The sequence below is a fragment of the Eufriesea mexicana genome, unplaced genomic scaffold (genome assembly GCF_001483705.2).
Source record: "Eufriesea mexicana isolate 0111107269 unplaced genomic scaffold, ASM148370v2 scaffold3442, whole genome shotgun sequence".
In the NCBI taxonomy this organism is placed as follows: Eukaryota; Metazoa; Arthropoda; class Insecta; order Hymenoptera; family Apidae; genus Eufriesea; species Eufriesea mexicana.
In genome coordinates this window covers 138,320-145,694 of record NW_016911456.1, presented here as the reverse complement: position 1 = coordinate 145,694, position 7,375 = coordinate 138,320, and the positions used below count along the sequence as shown (strand labels likewise).

General features: G+C 34.9%; 1 protein-coding gene across 1 annotated transcript in view; it reads right to left on the bottom strand.

The window, feature by feature from the left end:
* The window catches only part of LOC108550918 (tubulin polyglutamylase TTLL4), a 275,795-nt gene that overhangs the window by 183,709 nt on the left and 84,711 nt on the right, over positions 1-7,375 (bottom strand). The window lies entirely within an intron of this gene.

Here is a 7,375-nt window from a genome sequence, read left to right as displayed (position 1 = left end):
TTGGTACGAATGATCCCTTGTCGAGGAGTGGAGGGTCCATAGGGATCCAGTTATGTGATGGATCTTGGAGGTATTACATTTGATGAGATTTTGAAGATACGTAGATACTAGAATAATGAACATAAGAAGGAGTTGAATACGAGTGATTCTTTATTGAGGATTGGAAGATCCATGGAGGATCCAATTCTGTGATGGATCTTGATGGTCTTTTGTTCCGTGAAATTTTGAAGATAAGTAGGTACTAGAATAATGAGCATGAGAAAGAGTTAGGAACGGATGATCGTTTGTTGAGGATTGGAGGATCCATGGAGGATCCGTGGAGAGTCCATAGGGGATCCATGAAGGATCCAGTTATGTGATGGATCCTGGAGGTGTTTTATTCGATGAGATTTTGAAAAAATTTAGATACTAGAATAATGAACATGAAAAGGAATTGGTACGAATGATCCTTTGTCGAGGATTGGAGGATCCATAGGGATCCAGTTATGTGATGGATCTTGATGGTCTTTTGTTCCGTGAAATTTTGAAGATAAGTAGGTACTAGAATAATGAGCATGAGAAAGAGTTACGAACGGATGATCGTTTGTTGCGGATTGGAGGATCCATGGAGGATCCGTGAAGAGTCCATAGGGGATCCATGAAGGATCCAGTTATGTGATGGATCCTGGAGGTGTTTTATTCGATGAGATTTTGAAAAAATTTAGATACTAGAATAATGAACATGAAAAGGAATTGGTACGAATGATCCCTTGTCGAGGAGTGGAGGGTCCATAGGGATCCAGTTATGTGATGGATCTTGGAGGTATTACATTTGATGAGATTTTGAAGATACGTAGATACTAGAATAATGAACATAAGAAGGAGTTGAATACGAGTGATTCTTTATTGAGGATTGGAAGATCCATGGAGGATCCAATTCTGTGATGGATCTTGATGGTCTTTTGTTCCGTGAAATTTTGAAGATAAGTAGGTACTAGAATAATGAGCATGAGAAAGAGTTAGGAACGGATGATCGTTTGTTGAGGATTGGAGGATCCATGGAGGATCCGTGGAGAGTCCATAGGGGATCCATGAAGGATCCAGTTATGTGATGGATCCTATTTATTTATGAACATATTTTTCTTTGAAAAAATTTAGATACTAGAATGATGAACATGAAAAGGAATTGGTACGAATGATCCTTTGTCGAGGATTGGAGGATCCATGGAGGATCCGTGGAGAGTCCATAGGGGATCCATGAAGGATCCAGTTATGTGATGGATCTTGATGGTCTTTTGTTCCGTGAAATTTTGAAGATAAGTAGGTACTAGAATAATGAGCATGAGAAGGAGTTAGGAACGGATGATCGTTTGTTGCGGATTGGAGGATCCATGAAGGATGCGTGGAGAATCCATAGGGGATCCATGAAGGATCCAGTTATGTGATGGATCCTGGAGGTGTTTTATTCGATGAGATTTTGAAAGAATTTAGATACTAGAATAATGAACATAAAAAGGAGTTGGTACGAATGATCCCTTGTCGAGGAGTGGAGGGTCCATAGGGATCCAGTTATGTGATGGATCTTGGAGGTATTACATTTGATGAGATTTTGAAGATACGTAGATACTAGAATAATGAACATAAGAAGGAGTTGAATACGAGTGATTCTTTATTGAGGATTGGAAGATCCATGGAGGATCCAATTCTCTGATGGATCTTGATGGTCTTTTGTTCCGTGAGATTTTGAAGATACGTAAGTACTAGAATAATAAGAAGAGAAGGAGTTAGGAACGGATGATCGTTTGTTGAGGATTGGAGGATCCATGAAGGATCCAGTTATGTGATGGATTTTAGAGACGTTTATTATCAAATTTGCTATTAATATTGTTACTAACAAATTACCGAAAGCATAAAAATACTTAATATAAATGCATCACGGAAATTTATATTCTAAAAGCACAAATAAAGTTTATAAAACATTATAATTATCGGTACCAACAAATTAATATTGTTAATAAAAAATTGTTCACAACGAAAATTTATAATAAGCGTGAAAAAATTAATAAATTATTGTCTACTATGTGAAACTTGTAACATATTTGTGTAAAAATATACCAACAATTTGCAAAAAGTAAAAAAATTATTACACCAATTGTTAATAAAAAAGTGTTTATGATGTAAATTTATAATAAACGTGAAAAAATTAATAATAAATTATTGACAATTACTTGAACTTGCAACGTACTTATGTTAAAATGTATCTATAATTTGCAAAAAGTTTATAAATTATTTCACTGATTGTTAATAACAAATTAATATTGTTAGTAACAGATTGTTCACACTGTGAATTTATAATAAAAGTAATAAAATTAATAAATTATTGGCTATTAAGGCGGAAAAATAATAATTAATAAAATCGATAAAGTTCAAAGATTTCCGTCAATCTTCGGCCGATCGGGGGCTATATAAAGGGCGACGCGAAGCTACTCCCGTCATTTGTCGGTTTGAGTTCGCGAGAGTAACATCAAAATTTTCGTTGTGCGCGAGGGGTGGGAGTCCAAAGTGAGGTCGGGGTTGGCCACCCCACCCACTCCCCACCCTATTAAACAATTTACTAATCATTTTTATTTTGTTTTCAGGTATTAATATTTTGTTTGTTTACAGGTGCTAATTATTTTTTCTTTTTTCAAGTTTTAATTATTTTTTCTCATTTCAGATATTTGCTTCCACTTTGTATCTATTTTTATTTGACAATTCAAATATTTCGTATAATATTTGAATGTCTCATCGTTAGGTTGTTTATTTCTCATCGTTGGGATGTTAATATCTTATCGTTGGATTGTTTATGTCTGATCATTGGCTTCTCAATAATTATTTTTTTTTCAGGTCTAATTTATTATTTTTTCAGGTTTTAATATTTTTCACTTTTCAGGATTTAATTATTTTTCTTTTTTCAGATTTTATTGTCCTATTGTATTTAGTACTGGGATTACGCGTAGTTACGGCACTGTCGAGAATAGGGCTGCGTGGCGAGAATAGTGCTTAGAAAGTGGGCTGGGCGGCTTATTTCTAAATATCGATAACCAGTTACAATTATTCAGAAACAGGATTAATTATAATTATGGACATTAATAAACTTGTGATAATCTTATCTAATTTTTAAGACAGAAATGGATCTTCTAGCGTTCTTACTTCTGACGTAATACTTAATTTTAGTCTTACGATGTTGTAAAAAATACAAACACTGTAATTATTATTATTTACATATAAAGTAACTTTCACTATTAAATTTTCAAAAGACCAAAATCTTCCGGAACCTATTAAAACTTAGCAAAATATCCAAGAAATGAATGGAACATTATGACCAAAATTAATACAAAATTCTCTACCAATTCCTCTCCTCATTATTTGAAAAATACAGACACTATACCTGTTATTATTTACGTATAAAATATCGTAATCGTGTAACCTAACCTAACCTAACCTAACCTATTATTATTTACGTATAAAATATGGTAATCACTTAACCTAACCTAACCTATTATTATTTACGTATAAAATATCGTAATCATGTAACCTAACCTAACTCAACCTATTATTATTTATGTATAAAATATCGTAATCACCTAACCTAGCCTAAGCTAATCTACTATTATTTAAGTATAAAATATCGTAATCACCTAACCTAATCTAACCTAACCTATTATTATTTACGTATAAAGTATCGTAATCACTTAACCTAACCTAAGCTAATCTACTATTATTTACGTATAAAATAACGTAATCGCCTAACCTAATCTAACCTAACCTATTATTATTTACGTATAAAGTATCGTAATCACTTAACTTAACCTAATCTATTATTATTTATGTATAAAATATCTTGTACCTTTAAATCCAGTTCACAGACAATCCCAAAAGGACCAAAATCTCAAGAAACCTATAAAAACTGCTCAAAAATTGTAAACAACCTTCCAATCAAATCTCGAACCAAAATTCCTTATCAACTATCCCCCCTACCATACTCCAAAATTTCGATCTCCAAATTATCCCCAATCACTAACCGAAGCTGACCCAAAGAATCATTAAAAAGCAGCCATTTCACCAAAGACACTTGCCATTCGCCAGAATGTATAAATACTTCCTGCAAACCTGACCACAGGGTACAGACATCATAATCGACCTCGAAACCAAGCCCAACATCCATATCAGGCCAAGCGAGCAACATCCGCACTGTGTTTAATGAAAATCATCTGAGCCGACCCCGGTGCAGCCGCTCAGGAAGCTGCGCGAGCAACAGTGAAGTCCATTTCGGGGAAAAAATCACGCGGTCCCTGATTACCCAAAAACAATTTCACACTTTGGCGAAAAAAGAGGCAACTGCTCGCGCCGCCATTCCAGCCACCATCCTCACCGATCGGTTAGGGTGTCCGTGCAAAATGAAAGGAACGAGACGAGCAGCCTGGACCAGGTCGCTTTCTCTACCTGAGGATCTTATAAAACTTTAACGAACATCTCTCGCGGGCAGGAAGAGCCGGGATACGCGATCGTATCCCTCGCCAGCAGCGTGGACAACAAGAAGAAACGAGGACGGGAAGAGAACTCGCTGGACGCCCGCGAGAAATGACGGAAAGGATGAAGAGGAATGAGACCGGGGCCAGGGACGAAGAGAGACGGCGAAGGAAAAAATTAGTAGCGGCGCAAGTTTCAAGCCATGGCAATAATTCCGGAGGCGCGTGTTACACTACTGGCTGGTCCGAGGTGTTTCCTTTTTTAAAAATTTATGGGCGCAACGACTCTGCAGCCGCGAGGTGAATTCGCACGAGCAAAAAGGTAGAAGCACACCCTGGACCACGGGGGCCAACTGGAGACGCCGGGTGTCGTTGGATATAGGTGGTAGGAAAGGGAAGAGGATGAAGGAGTTGGTATACAGGGTGGGTCACTGCACAGAGATAATTGAAATCTCTCGGGGCACGCAGATTTTACGTTTAACTCACTAGCGCCACCATGGTCCATATCTCCGATAAACGATTATCGTAAACACCGTATATTTAATTATTTTCGAATTTTGCTGATATAATTTGTGAATTTTCTTCTTACCACGAGTGTCGTATTGCTAGGGAGTGATAAAATAAATAAAAATTTAAAAAACGTTTTATTCCATAGTATAGCTGTAAATTTTCTCAAAATTTTCAACAGCAAATGAGGTTGTAGGATGCTATAGATTCCAAGGAATATTATGCAACTTGTATACCAAGTTTTAGTTATTATACTTTGATAAAGCTATAGTTCTTTTATAAGTAAAGGAAATTTTTCTATTTACCTCACTAGCGCCACCATGGTCCATATCTCCGATAAACGATTATCGTAAACACCGTATATTTAATTACTTCCTAATTTCATTCGTATAATCTACGAATTGTCTTCTTACCACGAGTGTCGTATTGCTAGGGAGTGATAAAATTATTAAGAATTAAGAAAATATTTTGTCCTATAGGATATCTGCGAATTTTCAAAATTTTCGACTTAAATCAGATTACAGAATACTATGTATTCTAATGAATATTACGCAACTTGTATACCAAGTTTTTGTTGTCATACTTTGATAAAACTTTATTTCTTTCACAAGTAAGGGAAATTTTTCTATTTAACTCACTAGCGCCACCACGGTCTATATCTCCGATAAACGTTTGTCATAAATACTATACATTTCGTTGAATTATTTTCTACTTTTATTGATATAATCCTAGAATTTTCTTCTTACCACGAGTGTCGTATTGCTTGCGAGTGATACAATTAGTAAGAATTAAGAAAATATTTTGTCCTATAGGATATCTGCGAATTTTCAAAATTTTCGACTGAAATCAGATTATAGAATACTATGTATTCTAATGAATATTACGCAACTTGTATACCAAGTTTTTGTTGTCATACTTTGATAAAACTTTATTTCCTTCACAAGTAAGGGAAATTTTTCTATTTAACTCACTAGCGCCACCACGGTCTATATCTCCGATAAACGTATATCATAAATACCACATATTTCGTTGAATTATTTTCTACTTCTACTCATATAATCTTGGAGTATTCCTCTTACTACGACTGTCATATTGTTGTCAAGATATTGTTTCCACAAATTTTTCGTCTGTACCATGTACTCGTGAAAAGGTTATAATTTGACTTACAGTTTGACTTGTTAGATTCTTATTGAGTTACAGATAGCTCTGAGAGTTAGCGAGGTTTTCTTTGTGTCCCTCTACGAAAGACAAAGTGTAATCAAAATATTCTGTCGAAAACTTCGAACTGTGTCTGAAGAATTTCATATTTTTTTATTTTTATTTTTAATTTTATTTTGGTTTTTATTTGTAATTATATCTGAAAAGCTTTGATTCTACTACGCTAAATAGTAATGGCGTGAATGGAGGTTGCAGTGCCTGGTGACTCACCCTGTATATGTTGGTGGAGAAGGTTTGTAAATTCTCGAGTTATGCTACCTGGCGAACTTGTGCTACTTGCTTCTCTTTCGGATTTTTTCGCGCATCGCGGAGGTTGGGGGTTAGCTGGTAGAGAGTTGGACGTTGCAGGTGCTTGGGTGAAAGGTGGAGTTAGGTACCGTGAGAATGCGCGTCTTTCGATTTTCTTGTCTTTTTGGTGGTTCGGTGTAATTTGCAGTGAAGATTTATGGGATTTCAAGATGTGCAGATATGAGGTGATTTTTTATTTCCGACTGGAGAAAGGCTGTTTATGGGAATGATTAGTTTTATTTGAGGAAGTGCTAGTGTAATTTCAGGGGAGATGATAGAAATTTTGCCAGCCAATTTTAGATCTGGCTAGTAATAAAAGTTTCTTGTCGAACATATTTCTATACATCCTAGGATGTCTGATATTCACAATTATTTATTTCATTATAAATATTATAAAAAATAAGAGAAACTTGGAAATATCATTAACGTGATTACCTGTTTATTTCTATACTTTCATAATTTGCTTCGGAAAACACACTTTTCCCAATTTTCTATATTTTCATAATTTTCTTTAAAAGACACACTTTTCCCAAACTTTTATACTTTCATAATTTTCTTCGAAAGACACACTTTACCCAATTTTCTATATTGTCATAATCTTCTTCAGAAAACGTAATTTTCCCAAACTTATATACTTTCATAATTTTCTGCAGAAAACATACCTTTCCCAAACTTCTATACTTTCATAATTTGCTTCGGAAAACACACTTTTCCCAATTTTCTATATTTTCATAATTTTCTTTAAAAGACACACTTTTCCCAAACTTTTATACTTTCATAATTTTCTTCGAAAGACACACTTTACCCAATTTTCTATATTGTCATAATCTTCTTCAGAAAACGTAATTTTCCCAAACTTATATACTTTCATA